The sequence below is a fragment of the Neophocaena asiaeorientalis genome, unplaced genomic scaffold, assembly GCF_003031525.2.
Source record: "Neophocaena asiaeorientalis asiaeorientalis breed wild unplaced genomic scaffold, Neophocaena_asiaeorientalis_V1.1 scaffold400, whole genome shotgun sequence".
Classification (NCBI taxonomy): domain Eukaryota; kingdom Metazoa; phylum Chordata; class Mammalia; order Artiodactyla; family Phocoenidae; genus Neophocaena; species Neophocaena asiaeorientalis.
In genome coordinates, this window is record NW_020175089.1 from 4776585 (window position 1) to 4803709 (window position 27125).

Here is a 27125-nt window from a genome sequence, read left to right on the forward strand (position 1 = left end):
GCCTCTCACTGCTGTGGCCTCTCCCGTTCCGGAGCACAGGCTCCGGACATGCAGGCTCAGCGGCCATGGCTCACGGGCCCAGCCACTCCGCGGCATGTGGGATCTTCCCGGACCGGGGCATGAACCCACCTCCCCCGCAACGGCAGGCGGACTCTCAACCACTGTGCCACCAGGGAAGCCCTGCTTCTCCTTTTGTGGAGCACAGGCTCCAGGCATACGGGCTTCAGCAGTTGTGGCTTGTGGGCTCTAGAGTGCAGGCTCAGTAGTTGTGGCGTACAGGCTTAGCTGTTCTGCGGCATGTGGGATCTTCCCAGACCAGGGCTCGAACCTGTTTCCCTTGCATTAGCAGGCGGATTCTCAACCACTGTGCTACCAGGGAAGCCCTTCTTTTCTTTTTTTCTGGTCATACTGCAATTACTAGAGTTCCAAGATGGTATTGAATAATTATGATGATGTTGGGCATCCTCTGTAGTTGCTGATTTAGGTTGTTTGTCCATTTAGAATATTTGTCACTTAATCTTGGTAAATAGTCCTTATTATATATTTAAACAGTTTCCAGTTTTATTTAGAATTTTAATTAAGAGTGGCTGCTGATTTTTATCAAATAGCTTTTCACCATTTAATTATTTATTACATGGTCTTGTCTTTTAATTTATTGTAAGGAATTACATTGCCAGTGTTCCTGATTTTGAACCATTCTTGAAATGCAGCACACACTGTCACAGTGTCACACTCCAGGTACATGGCTGGATTCTACTTGCTAACAATCATTAAGATTTTTACAACCATATTCACAAGGGCAATTGATTACAGTTTTTTAATATTTGTACTGTCATATCAGAATTGAGTGTTCAGGTTATTGTGGCTTCATAAAAGAAATTAGGAAGCTTTCAATCACTTCTCCATGACCTAAAATAATTTAAATAACACTGAAGATTTTCCTTCTTTAGAGGTAAATAAACATGGCTGTGAATCCATCTAGTTCTGGTGCCTTTTTGTTTCAGTGGTAGAGCTTTAATCACTACTCTCTTCTATTATAATTAATTTGTCTAATCAAATTTCTACTTTGGGGGTCAATTTTTCTAGAAAATTGTTTTCTCTAAGTTTCAAATGTATTTATACAGTGTATAAATGTATTTATACAGTCAAATGTATTTATACAGTGTTGGGTAAATATTCTTTGATAATGTTTATTTTACACTTTTCTGTATCTCTTCATTATCAAATTTTCTTTATTAATTTCCTCTTCCTATTTTCTTTTGCTTTAATTTTTTGCCTTTTCCTAATTTTTAAAAACTGATCATTATATTCCTTTATCTTTCTAATTTAATAATGAAATTTTAAGGCTATACAGTGTATATTTATTTTCCTTTGAATACAGTTTTTTGCTGCTAATAGGTTTTTATATGAATTGTTCTCCTCTTCATTGATTTCTAGATAGTTTCTAATTCCTATATTAATTTCCTTGGAGATCTAGAAATCTATTTCTTAATTACCAAGTAGTAAAGTTTTTGGTTACTTAATTATTTCTAATTTTATTGAATTATAATTAGAAAATGTAGTCAAACACATGATCAGTCTTTACAAATGAGTCATGGATATATAAAAATTATCTATTCTTTACTCAAAAGATTTAAGTATGTTGATTGTATTATACAATTACTCTATCACCTTCAGTTTACATTTATTAGACATGTCAAAATAAAAAAGAATTGTTTAAATCTCTACAATAATTTTTAAATGGAATTCTCCTCACATTTCTAGTAATTTTTGTTCTATATCTTTAGTTTCCAGGTTGTTTGGTGTTTACCTGTTTATACCTGATATCTATAGTTATATCTTCTTTAGAAAGTGTGACTTTTATCATGATGATCTTCCTTATTCTATTTTGTGATTTTAATTTTAAATTTCATGTTGTTCAATATCAAAATTACCAGACTCTGGGGACTTCCCTGGTGATGCAGTGGTTAAGAATCCCCCTGCCAATGCAGGGGACATGAGTTCCATCCCTGGTCTGGAAAGATCCCACATGCCATGAAGCAACTAAGCCCGTGCACCACAACTACTGTGCCTATGTTCTAGAGCCTGCGAGCCACAACTACCGAGCCTGTGTGCTGCAACTACTGAAGCACGTGTCTAGAGCCCATGCTCCACATCAAGAGAGTCACTGCAATGAGAAGCCTGCACACTGCAAGGAAAAGTAGCCCCAGCTCACCACAACTAGAGACAGCCCACATGCAGTAGTGAAGACCCAATGCAGACAAAAAAATTACCACACTTTTATTAGTCACTAATAAATACAAGGAAGAGAGGTATTTGTATCTACTTGGTATCTCTTGCCCATCCCTTTATTGTTAGTCATTCTTTATCATTATATTTCAACTGTGTTTTTATACAGCATATAGCCACATTTTACCTCTTTTTGACATTTCTGTCCTTCTTGGGATAATTCATTCTATTTGAACTTATTGTATTAGCTGATATTCTTAATTTTATTCCTTCTTCATTTTGTTTATTACGTACTTTGTTGTATCTATTTTACCTTTAAAAATTTTGTTAATTGAATAAAATTGTGTTAATTTCAACATTCCTCCCCCATCTCTTCCCAGTTAGGTAGGGGATATCATTAAACTTTTCCCAGATTTTATAATTAAACAAATATAATCCTGTTATGAAAATAAGACACCAATCATTCCTTTCACTACTCCCATCCTCTCTCTTCAATAAGTTGAGACGAACATAATACTCTCATTTCCCCATCTTCCCAGGTTAGACATTTAGAAAGCTTTTACTTTTGAAATCCTGTCACTTTGTAACTCCTAAAACTCTTCATTCCAGCTGATTACTTGTATTCTTGCAGTATGTCTCTGCTATTTGTAATTTCTTCCTGAGTATTTGTACTACACAATTTCACACAGTATATTATTTTGTTAGATTTAGCAGTGTGCATTTTGAAAGGTCCATTGCTCAGTACTGTTTCTTCTTTTTTGAACCATCTCTCAACTTGAAATCTCAGTTCTGACTCATTTGTTTTTGGACAGAGTCCTTTCTTGAAAGTTTTCCTAAGGTGCAGTACATTCTGATGCCTCTCGTATCCACAGGTATCTTTCTTTTACCCTCACATGTCAGTGATATTTATGTTGAATAGCTGTTTCTTGGGTTGCTGGATTTATTGGGGGTTTTTTATGATTATGTTATTCCACTGTTTATTAGCTACCTGTGTTTCAGATCAAAAGTGTGATGCCATTTTGATTATTTTCCCATGTAAATTATTTCTTTCAAATCTTGACATTGGCCATCCTTCAATTCATTTACTGAATATTTTAATTTAAAAATCGCATATTTATAACTGTGATTAGATGGTAAGATGCTCATATTTTTTAAAGAATTAACTTTAAAATACTTTCATGAAGTAAAAATTTGGATAGATAAAGCAAGTGTTAAATTGTGGTTAGACAAGAGCAAGTGCATATTAGAGATGCATACTAAAGTATGTAGGGGTGACAGAACATGGGTATGGAACTGGCTTTAAAACAGTAGAGAAGAAAAGAAGATAAATGAAGCATATGTGGCAAAATCTTTATGTGCTGAATCTGAATGATGAGCATGTGGGGATTCATGGTACTTTCTACTTTGTGTATGTAAATATTCATAATAAAGCTCAATAATATTGTACTTCTAGAGAATCTTTTTGTGCTGTGCTTAAATCTTTCTAGGTGCTCTAAATAATTGTTTGCTCACATTGGGGTCTGACAGCTGACTGAGCAAAGTCAAGGAAGTGTGAAATAGGGGAGCAGATGTAGGGAGTGACAAGCACTTCACTGTTGTTGGAGCATAAAGTATGAGCCAGAGAGAAGTAAGTCATGAAAATGGAGGCTTAGGCAAGGACTAATAAATGGGCAGCTTTGTAGGCTGTAGGAGATATGTTGCTGCCCCAACATCATCTCTATCACTGAGCCCACTTCACCTACAGCTGCAGAGGAAGAAGGTATTTTCCAGCACAATGACAGATTCCCACCACCTTAAGCAACTGTACATCTTGTTTTTTCTCTGCTTAAAACTTGGAAATCATGAGAGTTTGCTCAATTGAAAGCAGGTGTACACAGAAGTGGTGGATTCAGTGATTTAGCCTCAACCAGTGCAGGACTGGTATAGCTGGGAAATGCCCTAAACTTCCACCATCCAATGGGATAAGTCTAAGGCATAGTCCACACAGTTTCTCAGACAAATTGTATAATTGAGCTCCTATTACCCACAGGGGTAGCCTGCTTATTATTGCACCTTTAATTGGCCTTTCTCTCCCCCTTGATCCACTTAGCTACTCCCTCACTGATGCTTCCTAGGATTACCTCCCAAAGAAACCACCTGCATCAAAATTCTTTTCTCAGGGTGTGGTGATTTCAGAATTCTTTGACACTCCTTCCTTAAAAGGTAGAGCTAGGAAGGACACGGCCTTATATTAACATGGGCTACAGTTCATTTTTCTCACACACAGTGACTGCTAGCAGCATCCAAAGTGATGACATGATGACTTAGAGATGTGATAATGAGAAACACGATGGCATTTTCTCAGGTTTTCTAGTTAACACATCAAAAGTGTATCTGTATACACAAAAAAAGAAGAAAACCGTTCAAAGAGGTAATCAGGAGACCTTCAAGATGGCAGAGGAGTAAGACGTGGAGATCACCTTCCTCCCCACGAATACATCAAAAATACATGTACATGTGGAAAAACTCCTACAGAATGCTTACTAAATGCTGGCAGAAGACCACAGACTTACAAAAAGGTAAGAAAATCCCCACATACCTGGGTAGGGCAAAAGAAAAAAGAGACAAAAGAATAGGGACAGGACCTGCCCCTCTGGGAGGGAGCTGTGAAGGAAGAAAAGTTTCCACACACTAGGAAGTCCCTTCACTGGTGGAGATGGGGGGTGGGTTGGTGGGGAGCTTCGGAGCCACAGAGGAGAGCGCAGCAACAGTGGTGCAGAGGGCAAAGCAGAGAGATTCCCGCACAGGGGATCAGTGCTGACCAGCACTCACCAGCCTGAGATGCTTGTCTGCTCACCCCTTGGGGGGGTGGGGGTGGTCTGGGAGCTGAGGCTCAGGCTTCAGAGGTCAGATCCCAGGGAGAGGACTGGCGTTTTCTGCATGAACACAGACTGAAGGGGGCTAGTGCGCCACAGCTAGCCGGGATGGAGTCCGACAAAAGTCTGGACCTGCCTAAGAGGCAAGAGACCATTGTTTTGGGATGCGCAAAGAGAGGGGATTCCTTCCCTGTCTGCCCATAGAAGGTAGAGCACCACCTAAACGAGCTCCAGAGACGGGTGCAAGCTGCAGCTATCATCTCAGATCCGAGAGGCGAGCATGGACCGCTACCGCTGCCACGTCTGCCACCAAAGATCCTGTGTGCAAGCACAGGTCACTATCCACACCCTCCGGGGAGCCTGTGCAGCCCACCACTGCCAGGGTCCTGAGACCCAGGGACAACATTCCTGGGAGAACACATGGCGTGCCTCAGGCTGTTGCAATGTCATGCTGGCCTCTGCTGCCCCAGGTATGCCCCACATTCCAATTGTGACTACGGTACCTCTCCCTCTCCCTGGCCTGAGAGAGAGCCCTAATCAGCTGCTGCTTTAAGCCCCTCCTGTCTGGGTGGGGAACTGACTCCTGAGGGCTGCCTACACATAAAGGCTGGGACAAAACCAAACCTGAACCCCAGGAGCAGTGCAAACAAAGAAGAGAAAGGGAAATCTCTACATGCAGCTTCAGGAGCAGCAGATTAAATCCCCACAACCACCTTGGTAAACCCTGCCTGTGTAGAATACCTGAATAGACAACAAGTGTTCCCAAAATTGAGGCAGTGGACTTTGGGGGCAACTGTGGACTTGGGGTTTGCTTTCTGAGTTTGATTTGTTTTTGGTTTTATGCTTATATTAAATAGTTTCTAGTGATTGTTTTTATGTGTGGGTTTGTTTATTGATTTGGTTTCTCTCTTCCTTTTTTTTTCTCTCTTTTAGTGAGGGTGTGTGTATATGTTTCTTTCTGTGATTTTGTCTTAGTTTTGCTTTTACCATTTATCTTGGGGTTCTGTCTGTTTGTTTATTTTTCTTTTTGTGAGTGTGTATGTTTCTTTGTGTGATTTTTGTCTGTTTAGTTTTGCATTTTCCATTTGTTTTGGGGTTCTGTCTTTTTTTTTTTTTCCCTTCCTCACCTTCTGAGCCGTGAGACTGACAGGGTCTTGGTGCTCCAGCCAGGTGGTGGGCCTGAGCCTCCGAGGTGGGAGAGCTGAGTCCAGGACGTGGGACCACCAGAGACCTCCCAGCCCCATGTAATATTAATCAGCAAGAGCTCTCCCAGAGATCTGCATCTCAAGCCTAAGACCCAGCTCCACCCAATGGCCAGCAAACTCCAGTTCTGGATGCCCCATGTGGAACAATTAGCAAAACAGGAACACAAACCCACTCATTAGAAGAGAGGGTGCCTAAAGTCATACTAAGTTCACAGACACCACAAAACACACCACCAAATGTGGCCCTGCCCACCAGAACACAGGCAACAGTCCCCACCACCAGGAAGCCTACACAACCCACTGAACCAAACTCACCCACTGGGGGCAGACACCAGAAACAATGGGAATTACAAAGCTGAAGCCTGTGAAAAGCAGACTCCAAACACAATAAGTTAAACAAAATGAGAAGAGAGAGAAATATGCAGCAGATGAAGGAGCATGGTAAAACCCCACCAGACCAAACAAGTAAAGAGGAAATAGGCAGTCTACCTAAAAAAGAATCCAGAGTAATGATAGTAAAGATGTTTCAAAAATCTCTGAAATAGAATGGAGAAAATAAAAGAAACGTTTAACAAGGACCTAGAAGAACTAAAGAGCAAACAAACAATGATGACCAACACAATAAATGAAATGAAAAATTCTCTAGAAGGAATCAATAGCAGAATAACTGAGGCAGAAAAACGGATAAGTGATCTAGAAGATAGAATAGTGGAAATAACTGCTGCAGAGCAGAATAAAGAAAAAAGAATCAAAATCATTGAGGACAGTCTCATAGTCCTCTGAGACAACGTTAAACACACCAACATTCAAATTATAGGGGTCCCAGAGAAGAAGAGAAAAATAAACTGTCTGAGAAACTATTTGAAGAGATTATAGTTGAAAACTTCCCTAACATGGGAAAGGAAATAGTGAATCAAATCCAGGAAGCACAGAGAGTCTCATACAGGATAAACCCAAGGAGAAACACGCCAAGAGACATATTAAACAAACTATCAAAAATTAAATACAAGGAAAAACTATTAAAAGCAGCAAGAGAAAAGCAACAAATAACATACAAGGGAATGCCCATAAGGTTAACAGCTGATCTTTCAGCAGAAACTCTGCAAGCCAGAAGGAAGTGGCAGGACATATTTAAAGTGATGAAAGGGAAAAACCTACAACCAAGATTACTCTACCCAGCAAGGATCTCATTCGGATTCAATGGAGAAATTAAAACCTTTACAGACAAACAAAAGCTAAGAGAATTCAGCACCACCAAACCTGCTTTACAACAAATGCTAAAGGAACTTCTTTAGGTGGGAAACAAAAGAGAAAGAAAAGACTTACAAAAACAAGATCAAAGCAATTAAGAGAATGGTAATAGGAACATACATATTGGTAATTACCTTAAATGTAAATGGGTTAAATGTTCCAACCAAAAGACACAGACTTGCTGAATGGATACAAAAACAAGACCTATATATATGCTGTCTACAAGAGACCCAGTTCAGACCTAGGGCCACATACAGACTGAAAGTGCAGGGATGGAAAAAGATGTTCCATGCAAATGGAATTCAAAAGTAAGCTGGAGTAACAATACTCATATCAGACAAAATAGACTTTAAAATAAAGACTATTACAAGAGACAAAGAAAGATACTACATAATGATCAAGAGATCAATCCAAGAAGAAGATATAACAATTGTAAATATTTATGCACCCAGCATAGGAGCACCTCAGTACATAAGGCAAATAAATGCTAAGAGCCATGAAAGGGGAAATTGACAGTAATGCAGTAATAGTGGGGGAATTTAACACCCCACTTTCACGAATGGACAGATCACCCAAAATTAAAATAAATAAACAAACACAAGCTTTAATGACACGTTAGACCAGATCAACTAAATTGATATTCATAGGACATTCCATCCAAAAACAACAGAATACACTTTCTTCTCAAGTGCACATGGAATATTCTCCAGGATACATCATACTTGGTTCACAAATCAAGCCTTGGTAAATTCAAGAAAATTGAAATCGTATTAAGTATGCTTTCTGACCACAATGCTATGAGACTAGATATCAAATACAGTAAAAAAAAAAAAAACTGTAAAAAATACAAACATGTGGAGGCTAAACAATATGCTAATAAATAACCAAAAGATCACTGAAGAAATCAAAGAGGAAATCAAAAAATACCTGGAAACAATTGACAATGAAAACACGATGACCCAAAACCTAGGGGATGTAGCAAAAGCCATTCTAAGAGGGAAGTTTATAGCAATACAATCCTACTTCAAAAATAAGAAATATCTCAAATAAATGACCTAAATTTACACCTAAAGCAATCATAGAAAGAACAGAAAAACCACCAAAGTTAGCAGAAGGAAAGAAATCCTAAAGATCAGATCAGAAATAAATGAAAAAGAAATGAAGGAAACGATAGCAAAGATCAATAAAACTAAAAGCTGGTTCTTTGAGAAGGTAAACAAAATTGATAAACCATTAGCCAGACTCGTCAAAAAAAAAAGGGAGAAGACTCAAATCAATAGAATTAGAAATGAAAAAGGAGAGATAACAACTGACACTGCAGAAATGCAAAGAATCATGAGAGACTATTGAAAGCAACTATGTGGTAATAAAATGGACAACCTGGAAGAAATGGACAAATTCTTAGAAAAGTACAACCTTCCAAGAGTGAACCAGGAAGAAATAAATAGAAAATATGAACAGACCAATCACAAGCACTGAAATTGAAATTGTGATTAAAAATCTTCCAACAAACAAAATCCCAGGACCAGATGGCTTCACAGGTGAATTCTATCAAACATTTAGAGAAGAGCTAACACATATCCTTCTCAAACTCTCCCAAAATACAGCAGAGGGAGGAACACTCTCAAACTCATTCTACGAGGCTGCCATCACCCTGATACCAAAACCAGACAAAGATGTCACAAAAAAAGGAAACTACAGGCTAATATCTCTGATGAACATAGATGCAAAAATCCTCAACAAAATACTAGCAAAAAGAATCCAACAGCACATTAAAAGGATCAAGCACCATGATCAAGTGGGGTTCAACCCAGGAATGCAAGGATTCTTCAATATATGCAAATCAATCAATGTGATACACCATATTAACAAATTGAAGAATAAAAACCATATGATCATCTCAATAGATTCAGAAAAAGCTTTTGACAAAATTCAACAACCATTTATGATAAAACCTCTCTAGAAAGTGGGCATAGAGGGAAAAAACCTGAACATAATACAAGCCATATATGACAAACCTACAGCCAACATCATTCTCAAGGGTGAAAAAATGAAACCATTTCCTCTAAGATCAGGAACAAGACAAGGGTGCCCACTCTCACCACTATTATTCAACACAGATTTGGGAGTCTTAGCCATGGCAATCAGAGAAGAAAAAGAAATAAAAGAAATCAGAAAAGATGTAAAATTTTCACTGTTTGCAGATTACATGATACTATACATAGAGAATCCTAAAGATGCTACCAGAAAACTACTAGAGCTAATCAATGAATTTGTTAAAGTAGCAGGATACAAAATTAATGCACAGAAATATCTTGCATTCCTATACACTAACAACAAAAAATCTGAAAGAGAAAATAAGGAGACCCTCCCATTTACCACTGCAACAAAAAGAATAAAATACCTAGGAATAAACCTACCTAAGGAGACAAAAGACCTGTATACAGAAAACTATAAGACACTGATGAAAGAAATCAAAGATGATACAAACAGATGGAGCGATACACCATGTTCTTGGATTGGAAGAACCAACATTGTGAAAATGATTATACTACCCAAAGCAATCTACAGATTCAATGCAATCCCAATCAAACTACCAATGGTATTTTTCACAAAACTAGAACAAAAATTTTCACAATTTGTATGGAAACACAAAAGACCCCGAATGGCAAAATCAATCTTGAGAATGAAAAATGGAGCTGGAGGAATCAGGATCCCTGACTTCAGACTATACTACAAAGCTACGGTAATCAAGACAGTATGGTACTGGCACAAAAACAGAAATATAGATCAATGGAACAGGATAGAAAGCCCAGAGATAAACCCACACTCATATGGTCACCTTATCTTTGATAAAGGAGACAAGAATATACAGTGGAGAAAAGACAGCCTCTTCAATAAGTGGTGCTGGGAAAACTGGACAAGTACATGTAAAAGTATGAGATTAGAACACTCCCTAACACCATACACAAAAATAAGCTCAAAATGGATTAAAGACCTAAATGTAAGGCCAGACACTATCAAACTCTTAGAGGAAAACATAGGCAGAACACTCTATGACATAAATCACAGCAAATCCTTTTTAACCCACCTCCTAGAGAAATGGAAATAAAAACAAAAATAAACAAATGGGACCTAATGAAACTTAAAAGCTTTTGCACAGCAAAGGAAACCATAAACAAGATAAAAAGACAACCCTCAGAATGGGAGAAAATATTTGCAAACAAAGCAAGTGACAAAGGATTAATCTCCAAAATATACAAGCAGCTGATGGAGCTCAATATCAAAAAAACAAACAACCCAATCCAAAAATGGGCAGAAGACCTAAATAGACATTTCTCCAAAGAAGGTATACAGATTGCCAACAAACACATGAAAGGATGCTCAATAGCACTAATCATTAGAGAAATGCAAATTAAAACCACAATGAGGTAGCACCTCACACCAGGCAGAATGACCATCATCAAGAAATCTACAAACAATAAATGTTGGAGAGGGTGTTGAGAAAAGGGAACCCTCTGGCACTGTTGGTGGGAATGTAAATTGATACAGCCACTATGGAGAACAGTATGGAGGTTTCTTAAAAAACTAAAAGTAGAACTACCATATGACCCAGCAATTCCACTACTGGGCATATACCCTGAGAAAACCATAATTCAAAAAGAGGCATGTACCACAATATTCATTGCAGCTCTATTTACAATTGCCAGGGCATGGAAGCAACCTAAGTGTCTATCAACAGATGAATGGATAAAGAAGATATGGCACAAAAAACAATGGAATATTACTCAGCGATAAAATGAAACGAAACTGATTTATTTGGAGTTAGGTGGATGGACATAGAGTCTGTCATACAGAGTGAAGTAAGTCAGAAAGAGAAAAACAAATATTGTAGGCTAACACCTATATATGGAATCTAAAAAAAAAAAAGTGGTTCTGAAGAATGTAGGGGCAGGACAGGAATAAAGAGGCAGATGTAGAGAATGGACCTGAGGACATGGGGGGCAGGTGGGGAAGGGAAGATGTGACAAAGTGAGAGAGTAGCATTGACATATATACACTACCAAATGTAAAATAGATAGCTAGTGGGAAGCAGCTGCATAGCACAGGGAGATCAGCTCAGCGCTCTGTGACCACCTAGAGGAGTGGGATAGGGAGGGTGTGGGAGGGAGGCTCAAGAGGGAGGGGATATGGGGATATATGTATACATATAGCTGATTCACTTTGTTATACAGCAGAAACTAACACAACATTGTAAAGCAATTATACTCCTATAAAGATGTAAGAAAAATAATAGGTAATCAGGAAAAAAGTAGAGCTAATTTCCCTCCTCTTGAGTGTGGGTGGATTTCATGACTTATTCCTAAACAATGCAATAGTAATGACAGTGTGTGTTTTTGAGGCTAGGTCATTAAAAACATTACAACTTCCACCTTTTTCTCTTGGATCATTCACTCTGGGGGAAGCTAGCCACCGTGTTGTGAGGACACTCAAGCAGCCTTATCAAGAGGTCCATATTATGAGGCAGAACTCAGGTCTCCTGCCAACAGTCATGCCTGTGAGCCTTCTTAGAAATGGATTCTCCAGCCCCAGTCCAGCCTTCATTTGTTATGTAGCAGTAGTTAATTAATACACAGAGTCGGCTCTTTGATGAAGCCAAACAAAGGCATAGGAGGCTTCAGGACGTAATTTTACATAGGAGGCTTCAGGACGTAATTTTATAGGTGTGGGAAGTTACAAAAGGATTTTAAGGGAGAAGCTCGTACCTCCAACTAACAGACCCCATCTTGGGACTATTGTCTCTTCAGAATGCCCATTCTCACCATGGCCATGGCTTGTATCAACATCTAAGGTGGCACATGCAAATTGAATATATGCAAAAATGAAACATTTTGTCTATGAGTGACTGTTCTTTTCTTTTCTTAAATATTATTTATTTATTTTGGGCTGCATTGGGTCTTTGTTTCTGTGTGCAGGCTTTCTCTAGTTGAGGCGAGTAGGGGCTACTCTTTGTTGCAGTGCACAGGCTTCTTATTGTGGTGGCTTCTCTTGTTGCAGACCATGGGCTCTAGTCACGTGGGCTTCCGCACTTGTGGTGCATGGGCTCTGGAGTGCAGGCTCAGTAGTTGTGGCACACAGGCCTAGTTTCTCCACGGCATATGGGATCTTCCTGGACTAGTGCTGGAACCCATGTCACCTGCATTGGCAGGTGGATTCTTAACCACTGCTCCACCAGGCAAGCCCAACTGTTCTTTTCTTGACTCTGAGAAACCATTAAAATTTTTCATCAGTCCTCTCCAGTACAGGCAGTCCTGTAGGTGACTTTTCGGTCCTGCTTAGGATCTGTTCAGCACAGCTCCTCTGCAGGCTCCCACACTCTGAGTTGCCCCCAGCTTCCACAGGGTGAAGGGCCACAGCACAGTGCCTGGGGGGTCCATGTCCTAGTCTGAGCATGTGCTCAGACTTCTGGCTACTCTTCCTGCAGAGCTGATGATATCCAGGTTGTCTTTTGTCTCTGAAAAGGGCCTCTGAACCTGCTACAGGTACAACCATTTTCATATACCTTAGGCTGGGCTCCTTCACTTCGCCACTCCCCACTCTTGTCTAAGCAACTTGCACTTGAATCTGTCTTGGGGTCTGCATTTGAGGGAAGCCAAAGTCTCACAGCTATCACTGAACTTCACAGGTGCCTCTGCCTAGAGGTGGGAAAAGGGAGAGGTTGTATAGTACGCTGAAGTTTTTACAAATAATTTTCTCAAAACAAACAAACAAACTAGAACAAATTTTCTCTTTCCTGCCAAATGCAGAGCTTATATCCTCCTTTCAGCTTCTTTGAACCTGAGAGAGAATTGTCATCTCACATGGCAGTATGTTGCCCCTTGAACTTAGTCACATGAAATCTGAAGGAGTCAGGTTGGGGAAATGAGGACAGATCTTGCATGGTGTCTCAGGTTATGGCCACAAGCAAATACTTCACAAAGCCCTCTGGTAGGTTTGATAAGCTGATGACTGGCCATTCTAAACCTTTACCCAGACCTTGTCTCCAAGTTCCAGCCCCTAAAGCCAACTGCTTACTTGACACCACCATAGGTACCTCTCAAACTGGTATGTCCATGGAATACACCTCTCCTCCAGCCCCACTGCACTCACTCATGATTCCTCCTATTCTGTCATCTCCCATATCCAATCTTTCACCAAATCCCACTGGTCCTGCCTTGCAACCATCCCCTGAATCTATCCTCTTCTCTGCATATCTACTGTTACCTCTGGTCATACTGACTAGTGTTACCTAGTATTGCCACGGGTAGAATTGAAAACTTGTTATATCACTTTTCTCAATTATTCACCCACCCTGAGTTCGCACCCTTTGATATGTGACTCTAGTTCCTCCCACCAGAGGTGGAGTGTACTTCTCATGCCTTGGATTTGGGCTTGGCCATGTGACTTACTTTGGCCAGTGGAACGTGACAAAGACTTGAAATGTGCTTGTGTAGTGAGGCTTGCTCTCTTGTGCCTCAGCCATCACCAGGAGAGGAACATGCCCTGGTTAGCCCACTGGTCTCTGGAAGATGAGAGAATGTAGAACAGAGGGTCAGTCCTTTAGCATGAAGTAGAGCTGTCCCAACTGTCCCAACAAATGACAAATGCAGCTCTGAGGCTAGCGTACCAGCTTCTGCAGGTCACCCACAGATTGTGAAAGACAAATACAGCTTCTGGTTTGTCCTCACATATTCTGGTACATCTTTTGGGGTTCTCACTTGTCCTTCCTGTCCCCCACTTTATGTCCAGCTTTTTTTTTCAGCCTGCACTGGCTGACCTAGGTTTACCACTGAGCACAGAGGCACAGCCTTTTGTAGATTTCTTCACTTCCTTTGCTTTGTGGTTCCTGGTTTGTGACTTTTTTCTAATCCTCCAGTGGTCTTCTTACAGATGTTATCTCACCAGCTTCTCCCATAAAGATGCAAGGGCTAATCTCCAAAATAAATCCATTACTTAAGGGCATCACATTACAATATGAATGAAACCCCAAACTCCTCACTGTGGCCTGCAATACAAGAGGGCATGACTTGGCCTCTCCTGCTTCATCTTGTGCCCAGCTCCCTGCACCCTCCTCCCTGCTTGCCTGGGCACCATTTTCACCATTCCCTCAGGACAAGAGCCAACTGGCTGTATGTTGGAAGTAACATTCTCTGTCCAGTCATTCAGCTCCTTCAAGACCCTCCTCCCACCCCTTCCCTGATGGTCTGGGTCTGGGGAGGAAGAGGTTAAGGTTGTTGGAAAGCCTGGACAGCCCTGGCCTGGTCTCCATCAGGGGCACAGCAGGAAGGCCTGGGTATCCTTGCTGGATCAGGAAGTCTCCTAGCAAAGCAATTAGGTAGAGTGTGGAAGAGGATGTGCTGCGTGCTGCTCTCTGTGCATTCCTGTGCATTGAGGAAGGCAGGGTGGTCTAGGGCTGGGAAGGAGCGGCAATCAATGCCTCAAAGTGGTGAAAGCCCTGACAGTTGGCTTTCTACTGTAGAGATTCGGCCAGCTCTGGGCAGAGGGTCAGCCTCTCACACAGGCCAATGGCCCGGCTGTCCTGCCCTCCCCTCCTTGGCTTTCCAGAGGTATCTTGAAAGGCCAAGAGAGCATGTCTGTTCTCCAAGAAACTTCCCCCAGCAAGCTCCTCCTAGTCAGTGTACATCTCCATGAGAGAGGTGGCATTGGCTCACCCTCCGGCCCTGCAGTTTGGAGAACATTCACACATAGGGAAAAGGGAACTGTGCTACTGAAACACCACAGGAACCAGGGTCGTCTTGAATTTTGTTTCTTGGCTGCGTAAGCAGAACTTAAAATACTTCTCACCTCCCACCTTCTGTTCCAGCCACACTGGACCACACACTGTTCTCTGACCTGCCCAGTCTGTTCATGGCTCTGCCTGGAATGTCCTTCTCCATGCTGGAATGTCTACTCTTACACATGTAGTCCTGCCTTCCTAGGCACTTCCGTATAACACCCGAGACTGTTAAAGCAAGGGGTCTCCACCATTAACATGCACACAGAGCACCTGGCCTTACTGTTTTTGTTTTGTTTCTAAATTTATTTATTTTATTTATCTTATTTTTGGCTGCGTTGGGTCTTCGTTGCTGCATGTGGGCTTTCTCTAGTTGCGGCAAGCGGGGGCTACTCTTCGTTGCAGTGTGCGGGCTTCTCATTGTGGTGGCTTCTCTTGTTGTGGAGCATGGGCTCTAGGTGTGCAGGCTTCAGTAGTTGTGGCACGTGGGCTCAGTAGTTATGGCTCACGGGCTCTAGAGCGCAGGCTCAGTAGTTGTGGTGCACAAGCTTAGTTGCTCCGCGGCATGCGGGAGCTTCCCGGCCCAGGGATCGAACCAGTGTCCCCTGCATTGGCAGGTGGATTCTTAACCACTGTGCCACTAGGGTAGCCCTCCACCTGGCCTTATTGTTAAACTTGAACATGGCCTGAGGCCTGGTTCTATATTTTTAACCCAAATCCTAGATGATGTTAGTGCTGCTGGTCCACGAACCATACTTGGAGAGGCGAAGATTGAAAACATTTATCTCATTCTCTCACCTGGATTTTTTGGTCAAACACATGAAACTTTTTAAAAAGTATAACTTAATCTCTACTTTGAACCCCTAGTTGACTAATAGCAGAAAACATGTTGGTTAATTTCTGATAAACTTGGTCATTTCAGGTTAAATTCAGCTAATTCTGAAAATTTCCTTCCTGTCTGCTCCATGCCTCTCTTTCTCCGTAGGCTTTCATCTCAGTTTTGCTTGTGGTGGTGGGCTTATGGAACATCTTGGCAACTGGGGGTGGGAGGTGACATCTGTGCCTAAGTGAGTATACTGCTGGTTTTGGGTGCAGCGTCTTTCCATCCTGGCTCCCACAAGATGTCTGAGTTCCCTTGGGGTCCCTGGCATGGACCAGACCACTGTCTTTCTGTGGGTCCTCTTGTCCCAACTGTGAGATACTCTCCTGTCCCTCAGTTTTCTCCCATCTGACTTGCACAGCCGTCTCTGGGGTGTGGAAAATGTTGGCTGTCTCCCACACTCCCTGTAATCCCCAGATGCTTTCTGGATCTGACTAGGTCCGTCTACTCCTGAAGATGGCTTAAGCAGCCACCGTGCCATGGGTACCAGGATACTCCATGTGCCTGATAAAAAGTGGCACAGTTCCTCTCCACTTTCAGATCCCAAACTGGTCTGAAATCTGAGGGTCTTACTGTCTACCTCCATCTTTCTGGATATAAACCTAGAGAGGAGGCAGCATCTCAGACACCTCAGCAATCTCTACCAGCATCTAAATGACTTGCTTAACCAGCAGGTCACCCCACTCCCTCTCTCCCCTCCCCCCTCCCTGCATCCCATAAAACTGCCTTTCCTTTTAATTTTTTGACTAGTTAATATATGCATATGGAACAAATAATTCAAATAGTACAAAAGAGTACTCAAATTTTTATATAATTTATTTAATCTTCCTGCCTTAGGACAATATCAACTGAATCTCCACAAGTGATGATGAAATCAGTGTGCTTCTACTTTACTCCACCTCTTTTCTCTCCTTTCCTCAGTTTTGATAGGTCATTACTAGTATTACTTCTAATGCTTAATTTCTCCATCAGGATGAATGAATGTGTTTATATGAAACAAATCTTCTTTGTGCAAGACAGTTGAGCCCTTGGCAGGTTGCTCATTATGTTTGATCCCAGCACACTAACTGATATCAGTGCTGCTCAAGCTCAGAGTACCACCAAAGACGCAGACCCTACTCTGGCTGCAAACTGCTATCTAGTGAGTACCAGACAATTTTAATTCATTTACATCTCTATTATTTGGGCTATCTACTTTAAACATCTTTTCATTTCCTTTTTATATAAAATGAACAAATCAGGATACTTAAATTCTTACTTTCACTAGTTCTATAGTTTTTACGTCATAATGGTTTATAACATTTATGTTTTGTTTTGTAAACATAATCCTAATAGTTGAAATAGAGTACTCTCACTCCAGGGACTACAAGGTGATGCTCCCAAGGCTATCAGTGCCCATCACTGTAGAGATTGCAAAGAAACAATAACCTTCTCTCTACCCCCACCCCACGACATATGCTAGCCTCAGGTTCCCCATCTGGTTTCAGGTTTTAATTGGCATTCAAACATAAAAATTAAGAAAAATTTCCTAAATTAAAAAATCAAATTTGTAGATTAAAAGGCTGTACTATATTCTGAAGAAATGGATATAGGGTTTTTTGGATTTTTTTTTTTCCTTTTAAGTATTTCACTAAAATGTAAATTCCATGAGGTATAAGGACAGGGATTTTTGTCCTTTTTATTTACTGCTATGTCCCCAGTGTTTAAAATAATGTCTGGCACCTGGGAGCCCCCTGTAAACATTCAATGAGTTAATTGCTAAAAGAATAGACCAACTAATACAAACATATCCTATTAATGTTATTATATTTCAAAGATAAAGTTTCCTTTGGTTACCCAGTAGAAAGGTCATCCTATCCTCCCAGCCCCCAAAATCAGGCTGGCTACAAACTTCAGCACAGCAACATTCAAAGTGAGAAGACAATCTTGTACCTCCTATGACACCATCAAGGCTAGCAATCTGGGGGAGGATCAGCGGGTGTCACCTCCATGCCTGGACTGGCTTGGCTGAGGAGGAAGAAAGCACAAGGATTCAGAGAGGGACTTGAGATACGTTTCCCAGGTTCATATTCCAGCTCTGGCACCTGCTGACTGTAATCTTAGGAAAGTTAGTTACCTCAGTTTCCTCATCTATAAAATGAAGATAAAAATTGTACCTCCTCCTAGAGTTAGATGAGAATTAAATGAGTTAATGCTTGTAACTTGGCAAACAAGGAGATGGGATTCATTTTTTTCATTCATCAGATATGTATTGAGTACTCATTTTTTTCATTCATCAGATATGTATTGTGGCAGATGGAGAAGGAGATGAACTGATAAATAAGACAACTTGGTTCTTGGGCTGGTTGACCCAAGAAAGTGGTCCTTGTAGATGCATTTTGAAACAGTACAGTGAGACACTGAGTAAGTGATGGGGTGAGCGGGGCCTTCATGGAGAGGGGCCCTCAAGCCTTGCCACGAACCTGGGCTGCCAGACATGTAAGCGTCAACAGGTGGGATATGAACAGAAGATGTGACTACTCAGTAGAGACTTTAAATACTTTTCCCCTCTGCCCAGCCCTCCCCATTTTGAGAACGCTGACCCATCTCACATCCTGGCCCTACCCTGCTGCTGGCCACAGAGAGAGTATGTTGATGGTGGTTGCTGGATCTAAGTGCATGTAGACTTTGGGATAAAGGCAGCCATCTGGGCAGAAGTTAGAACACATATGTGGAGAGATAGCAATACAAGAAACAAGGAGGAAGAGAGGGAGGAAGCAGGGAGAGAGACAGACAGACAGACAGACAGACACACACACACACACACACACACACACACACACACACAGATTGAACCCTGTAGGTCATATTCTAGTTCATCTTGGACCTGGTTCACTTCCTTCCCATGAGTTCTGCAAGAAACTCTTGGTTCTTTAAAAACAGTCTCACTTTACTTAGACTGGCTTAAAAGAGACAGACAGACAGACAGACAGACACACACACACACACACACACACACACACACACACAGATTGAACCCTGTAGGTCATATTCTAGTTCATCTTGGACCTGGTTCACTTCCTTCCCATGAGTTCTGCAAGAAACTCTTGGTTCTTTAAAAACAGTCTCACTTTACTTAGACTGGCTTAAATGGCTTCTGTTTCTTGCAACCAGATGATGTAGTGAGTTGATTTATCTAAGTCTCAATTTCTGAGCCTGCCAAGTGATGTTATTAAACTAAATGCTGCCTAATATTTTTCTTAGCTTCATTATTCTTATTTTTCTTATTTTTTATCATGCTTAGCATAGCACCTTGCATACCATTGATGTCTAGTTAATATCTATCAATACAGTTTTGAAAGCGTATTGCTTTCCCAAAATATTGCTTTGGGAAGGTGGGGTGTATGTGGGAGGAGAGTTCCCCAGATGCATCTCTCTCACAAGCTCATAAACAATCCAGAGGTCTCCAGACTGGTGTCGACCAATAGCCCAGTCATGTCAGCCATGGACACTTCATCCTGTTCTTTTTTTTTTTTTTCTTTGCATTAAAGGTTTTCATTTTTTGTGTTTCTTTTTTTCCAGCTTTATTGAGATATAATTGACATATAACATTTTGTAGGTTTAAGGGTGATGATTTGATGTACACATATATTATAAAAGAATTACACCAATAAGGTTAGTTAACAAATCTATCACCTCACATATTTACTATTTTTAAAATCCTGTTAAGTTCTTTAACAGTTAGCTACTGCTATATAACAAACTGTCCCAAATTTAGTGGCTTAAAATAACAACCATCTATTTATCTTATGCTTTTATTGGTTGGCTATTTGGGCTAGACTCAGCTGCGCTCCCTCATGCATCAGTGGTCAACTCTAGGTTGGATAGGGGACTTTACTGATCTTGTTTGGACTCTCCCACATGTCTGGGGCCTTGGATGGAACATCTGGACTGCCTTGGCTCTGGGCCATCCTCCAGCCAGCTAGCGCAGGCTTATTCACATGGCAGAGCAATGTTCCAATAGAAAGAGTAGAAGAATGCAAGGCTTCTTGAGGCCCAGGTTCTGAAAAGGCATGGTATGACTTCTGCCGCATTCTACTGTACTGGCCAAAGCAAGCAGCAATGTCAACCCAGATTCAAGGTGGGGAAGTAGACTCCACCTCTTCATGAGAGGAACTGCAAAGTGTATGCAGGGAAGGGGATAATTGTAACCATTCTGGCAATCCATCTACCACTTTCTGGGTAATGTTGTCAACATATCAGGCCCTTGAAGTAGAGAAGCTGAGTGTTGGAGTGTTGGTCCCTTAAATGTTACTTAGCAGCAGGGTCACCAAGCATGGCTGCTTAGGCCCCATAATATCCCTGAAGTTCACGAAACAGTCTTTTCCTCTAAGTTATAACTTAGAGCCTCTTCTATCTTCTCAACCCCTCCCCTCACTATGTGTCCAGGGAGTCAGGTTGGAGCCAGAGCTGAGAGACAATCTCTCATCTCCCTTCTTTCAACTAAAGCTTTGTTACTGGGCCGAACTTGGTTTCTTCTTTCTCTAGAATGAAAATTATCTCCAAGGGGGGCCATTTTTCACCTCTCCAACAAATATATTTCCAGCTAGACCACTATGCTAGGGTGCCAGACATGTCCAGGTGTATTCAGGTCCCAGGGACAGACCTCACCTAGGCTTCCTTATTTCTCTATTAACTCATTGGATCTTCCTTTGCAGGTTCTCACCTCCTACATAGCAGAGGGACAAAATGGAGTATGACACAATAATTTAAAAGTCCTGCTGGTCTCGTTAGGTTAAAAACTCTCTCAAGTTCTTCCTCCCTTCCCAGTTCTCTCCAAAATAGATCTTTGGGAGAGATTCCGTCTTACCTTCTCTTGCAGTGGCATTTGAGACTGGTGCCTCAGTTCTCTTGGCTCCCCTGAATAGGGCTTGCTTTGTACCATCCCTTTGAAAGCAGCATGCTGAGGGGTGGTGGCCCCATTCATGAGCGTTTGGCTGGCATACTCTGCTGATGCCTGCAGCCTGTGTACCTCATGGTTTGGGTGGTCCATGCTCCTTCGGAGCCCTGTAGTGTTCCCTGTCCTCCCTAACCTTAACTCAGCCCTCACCAGTTGCTCCCTCTGAGTCCCCATCATGTTGTCCTGCCAGCCTCCAGGGTCAACTTGCCCTCTTCATGCTGGGTCTTAGAGCAGATGATTTGTGTGTCCTGTGTCGCCTCCCCTCAGCCCAATTCTCACCCTGGCTTAGCTGTGGTGGGCAGCTCCATGCACAGTAACTCGTCCCACCTCAAGTGCCAATGGCAGTGGCTCCAGCTTTTCTGCCTCAGATGTTTCCTTGAAGCCAAAGATACCCACACAACCAGGAAGTAAGAAGAGGTAAACTCTCCTGGGAATAATCCTCAATTAGTGGGGAATGAGAGTCAGCTGATAAATCCCCAGCTCTCTGACATTCAGAGCGAACAATTCTGAGGGGCATTTTACACAGGTGCTTAGAGGGTCCCCAGAGGAATGGAGTGCCAGTTGTATATCCTTTATTAGCTTCTCCTCCTTCCCTGTCTTCTCTTGCTTTCTGGGATCAACTCCTAAGTAAACGACCTGCACCCAAGTTCTTGTCTCATGTTCTGCTTTTGAGGGAGCTCAAACTAAGGCCCTATAGAAGGGCTTTGGCTCACAATTTAGCTTCCTTCTGAGGCCTCTGGTCCTTGGGAGCAGGGGGGAACTCTGCATCGGGTCTAGGCCATGCAGGAACTGTGGGTGACCCCAGAAGAAAAACCCAGGCCCTCCCTTTATGTAACATAAGTGATCCACTAAGTTGACCTTAATGAGGCTGCCCTCCACCCCCAGGTGAGTGTCTGAGAACTGGGGAGAAAGAGGTAGGCAGCCAGTGTGGCAATCTCCTCTATTTTATCCCCAGAACTCCCTTCAGCCCATCAACATATCTTCTCACTCTGGTCGAAGTCACAAATGAAGAAGGTGCATTTCCTACTATGTCCCCCACTTCTTCCTCCCTTCTCCTAGAATCCCCTGGGTACTTAAGGGTAGGCTTTGCGCCTCCCCACTTCTCTGCATCTCCTGCTTCCTCCCAGGCATAAAGTCGAACTCTGATCTAGGTAGGCAAAGTCTGCCTCTTGAGATGTTATAGGGGGACATAAAAGAATGTGGAAAATCATTTTCTCTGACCATGCTTGATATTTCTGTCACTGTTTTGCTAAAGAGAAAAGGGAAGTTGGCTTTTTTTTTCTTTGGCTGCACCACGTGGCATGTGGGATCTTTGTTCCCCGACTGGCACCCCCTGGACTGGAAGCACAGAGTCTTAACCACTGGACCACCAGGGAACTTTGGGAAGTTGGCTTTGAGACTCAAGTTCATCAGTGACCTCTTTGCTCTTAAACTTGTGCTGTCCCAATATGGTGGCTACTAGCCACATGTCGCTCTTATGCACTTGAAATGTGATTAGTGGAACTGAGTATTAAGTTTATGTAAACTTAATTAATTAAAACTTAAATTTAAAAACTGATAATTCAGTTATTGGGAAACTTTTAAGCATGTTGGAACAACTTGGGTATGTGAATATACGTTTTCAAGTGAAGATTTTATAAAACCTAAATACAGATCAAGTATTTTTAAATTTTTGAAATTTTATTTCAAAATTTAACGTCCAAATTGAGATGTTTTGAAGTGTAAATACACACCTGATTTTAGCCTTAGTACAAAAATAGAATGTAAAATACTTCATGAATATTTTTTTATATTGTCTACACATTGAAATGGTAATATTTTGGTTATGTTGGGTTAAATAAAATATATTATTAAAATTAATTTCACTTTTTAAAATTATTTTTAATGTGGCTAGAAAGTTTTAAATTGCAACTGTGGCATGCATTGTATTTCTACTAGAGGATGGCTCTAGAAATACTTTTCTGCTGCTTCTTTGGGGCCATGTGCCTCCTGGTTTAGTCCATGGGGGTGGAAGTCTACAAGAAAACATGGTTTAAGGAGGCTTTAATATAGCAGTTTAATGTTTGCAATATATTACCCCTGTTACAGAAGTATTGGCCCTACACTGCCTTGAAGGATAAAGGCACATTCCTTTCTCTCTTGTGCTTTCTGTATGGGGAAATTGATGAAAAGAAAGATGTTTTCTGGTGTCTTGAACTAATCAATCAAATTATTTACCAAGATGGAGACTCTAAGTGGAGAGGAATGGATTTTGTTTTAAACAGGTCAGTGTTCCTGGCAGCCTCATTTGGACAATGGATGGTCACCTGACCTAAACTGGGCCAATGAGTTGCTGTCCTGGGAAACTGGAGTAGAGACTAAGGGATTCTAGTTCCACCTGGCTGCCTTCTTCAACAGGGAGCTCTAAGCTCCAGTGATGGCCACCCTTTGCCGTGTGTCTGGGGTGCAGCGAACGCCAGTCTATGGTGAAAGAGAAAAGTTGGCTCCTCAGAGAAGACTTTCTGGGTTACTGGAAGCCCTTCAAGTTCTAAGTTTGCTTCTTACCAAGCTCTCCCTGCAGTTCTGACCCTGAGGTTGTAGGGTGTCCTCATAATACGTTCCCGAGTGTGCTCTTATTACCTGCAAAGCAAAGAAGCTTACTAATACAGAGTAGTAACTCCAAAATTTGGGGTGGGGGAGGGGGAATTAATAATTGACCTTTCTGTTTATAGCTCCAGAAAGAACCAGAAGATAATTTTTTTTTTTCTATAGTTGATCAGTGGTCTCCTTGTTCTGGGGTAGCTGACACAGTTTTCACCACCAACCTTCAGATGCATTTTGGGTTCAAAAAACTTCTGTGGCCAGTCTGGGAAGCAGATCACCATTTACAACATTGTTTCTAAGGGAAACACATTCCACCATCCAAACAATGAATTTGTAAAGAATGTTTCGCTTCCAGGAGGGATGAGCTGACCCAGCTGTACCCTGAGGGTTGTCTACCCATTAATCCTTAGTCCCCCTTCCACGCTGAAAGGCATGGGGACCGACCCTGCAGGGTTGGAGTATGTATGTTGGGGGACAGTTGTGATAAGAGCGAGGGAACAAATAGGGCGCCCCAAATCTGGGGTGCTCTAGGGCTCCGTGTATACTGAGAGGCCCTGGAGGTCCAGGGATGGCTAAGAGGGGGAGGTGAGAGGAGGACAAAGAAACTTGGCCTCCTTCACATTTCTGTCACGTCTGCCAGCCCGCGAAGTCCAAGGGGCCTTGCTCAGCTCAAACCCTTTTTGGAATAAGCAGGTGTTAGAAAAAAATCCCATATCAAAAATTCCCGTATCCTCTGCCTGGGGAATCCAGGGCGCTCGACGTGGGCTCCGCGGGGCAGCGTGACTGTTCTCTGGGAGTGGCTGTCACCGCCCGGAGCAAACCAAGGGGCTCGGGCCAAGACTATATCCCTTTTGGAGAAGGCCGCGGAGAATGGGGTGAGTGAGCCAGCTCATCCTCCCCACCCCCTCACTTCTACCCCTCCACCCCAGGCCGGAAGAGGCGCTGGCAGCCTGAGCCCGGACTCGCAGGGGATGAGCAGCTACAGCTTTGTCTGGGAGGGAGGGGAGAAGCCCCGCCCCCCCGGGGGAGAGGGAGGGCGGGAGAGGAGGGGGAAGAAGAAAGGCCAGGGAAGAGGGGTGGAGGGAGAGATGGAGCGCTAAAGAAAGAGGGGGAGGGAGGGCGGTCAGATCCGATTGGGGCAGATAAAGGCAGAGGGGCGGGAGAGAGGGCGAGGAGGGGCGAAGGGGGACTGGGCGCCCGACCCCCAATCGCGCTGCTGCCGCAAGCTCAGCAGGGCTGTAAGGGAGCTGGGCCCGCCGACCGCTGACCGAGACGCTGGCTGGAGCCGTCCCCGGCCGCAACACCCCCACTTTCCAACTCCAAGGTCCCCGCAGCGCGCGAGAGGTGCAGCCGGCTCCGGACGCAGGCAAGGCGCGGGCCGCGGGCCGCGGGGAGCGAGGCTCCGGGCCCGATTTGCGGGGCGCAAGGTGTGGTGCACTGGGCGGTCCTCTCTCCCCTTGCCGAAAGTTTTCCTGCAGTGTCCCCTGCCCCGTCCAAGTCAGCCCCTCAGTCCTCGTCTGCTCCTGTTCTCCTCCCTTCTTCCCCAGACACTGGGGGTTCCCGGGCGTGTGGACTCCGCAGGGGCCGCGCAGGTGCGGAACCCCAACCTGCCCGCCTTCCGCGGGAGAAAGTTGTGGCTCTAGGCTCGTCCTCCCCCTCCGATTCCTGGGGCGTCCTTCCTTCTCTCCACGCCGAGGGCGGCTGCAGGAAGGCGCCCCCACCCTATCCCCGGGGTCCCCGGGATTCCCTGGCTAGAAGGTGCCGGGCGGGCAGGTGCAGGGATGGCAGGCCCCGACCCTTATCGGGGGGTGTCCTGGGGGGTGTCCGATCCTAATCTGGTCCTGTTCTTCCCGGCTCAACCGACGATTCCCTGGAGGCGGGTTCCAACCTCCGGCGCCCGAGACTCCCTTGGCCTTCAGAAGGGCGCCGGATGCGCGGGGGCCCTGGGTCCTCGTTGTACTTCCCCTTTGCCGGCTCGCGGCCCGTCTCCGGAGCTGATACCGGAGGTCGCTGGTTCTCGGCTTTGCATCCTCTCTCGCCAGAGAGGCAAGTGCCTTGGGCCGACCCCGGCCACTTCTGCATTTCGAGTGCCTGCACCGCACTCAGTTCCTAAGCTGGGAGATCCCTGGGGACAGCAGAGAGGCACGGTGGCCTGACAGGGAGATATAGGGTTCCATCTTACCCTGGGGCGCTCCGTGGGTCCTGGGTTGTCCACCGCACCTCTGCGCCTCAGTGACAGGAGGAGCTGAGCGCCAGGCTTCTGAACGCTGCGATGCACTTTATTTCTAGGTGTGTGGAATCTGGATCCCTAAAACTTGTTCTCCCAGAGAACAGAGGCCATGTCTAGAACTGGCCAAATTTATAGTAAGTACTTTACATGTGATGAATGAATGTATGAACCAATGAGCTGACAAATAACAATTCCTGCCACAGTTGATCTTGGTACAATGGGAGGAAAGAATTAGAAACAATGATTCTTTTAAACAGCTGTGAGACAGAGCCAGGGGCCTTCTTTCCCAAGCATCTGGTTGAGGAATCTGGGGTTGGATTTATTCTATTCACCAATCCACATTTCCTTACTGGGAAATTTTTCTGCAGGTGGTCTGAAGAATTAAAGAAACTTCTCAGTGGCTATATTGGGTAGTTTGAGGAGTTTTGTTTTTTTGTTTTCAAACTTGTGTCCAAATGCAGTGTCTCAGAGAATGTGGAGTCTGCCTGTGAGGTGCCCATTTGGGATCAGAGACCCTGGAGTATGGCCATGAGTGTGGGCACCAGCTGTGCTTTCTCCTCTGAACAGGTCAGCCTGATGCCTGGGAGCTGCTGCAGTCGGGTGGGCCTCAGGGGGACAGAAGAGGACCTCAAATGATGCCTGTGCTCGGAGAGGACAGTAGCTTTGGAAAGAGGGTAGCTCTTGCCTTGGGACAAGGAGGTGGAGATAGAGCATGCAACCTGCCCAGGCACCTGGGAGTCTGGGCTGGTTCGATTCAGGATTCCCTGTGCTGAGAAGGCTGGAAGGTGAATCCTGCTCCTCCTTCAGGAGAAGGGAGAGCAGAGGTGGAGTGCAGGGGGGATAGGATAATCTTTGGAGTGCAACCTAGGCATATTCTATGTTCCTCTGTCCTAGTTTTTTATGCTGGTGAAATCTGGTTAGAATGATGAGGGATACTTTTGGGGAGCTTGGCTGAGAGAAGGCCAGGGGATTTGGGCCCCTAGTCATACCCTCTTCCAGGGGAAGGTAGAAGATATGCCCTTTGCACCTGGCTGAGTGGGCCAGGGCCTGTGCAGTATTTTGCCCCTGCTGTACCTCCGGCTGGCAGCACCCCCACCTTCCTGAGGGTGGTCTCACTCTGCCCCAGAGTCTACTTCTCTGCATCTCTGCATGGCTTCTGTTCTGGGTTCAGGCCCTCTC

At 43.6% G+C, this 27125-nt stretch overlaps 1 protein-coding gene across 4 annotated transcripts in view; it reads left to right on the forward strand.

The window, feature by feature from the left end:
* The first annotated feature begins 24802 nt into the window (after window positions 1–24802).
* The window catches only part of RASSF2 (Ras association domain family member 2), a 43331-nt gene continuing 41008 nt past the window's right edge, over window positions 24803–27125 (forward strand). Inside the window, exons 1-2 of one of the 4 annotated variants that reach the window (XM_024764226.1) lie at window positions 24941–25143; window positions 26006–26080. The gene's annotated coding sequence lies outside the window, so the exon portion shown is untranslated. Of the gene's footprint in view, window positions 25144–26005; window positions 26081–27125 lie in introns of all 4 variants that reach the window. The other 3 variants (XM_024764227.1, XM_024764225.1, XM_024764228.1) reach the window with 3 other exon arrangements.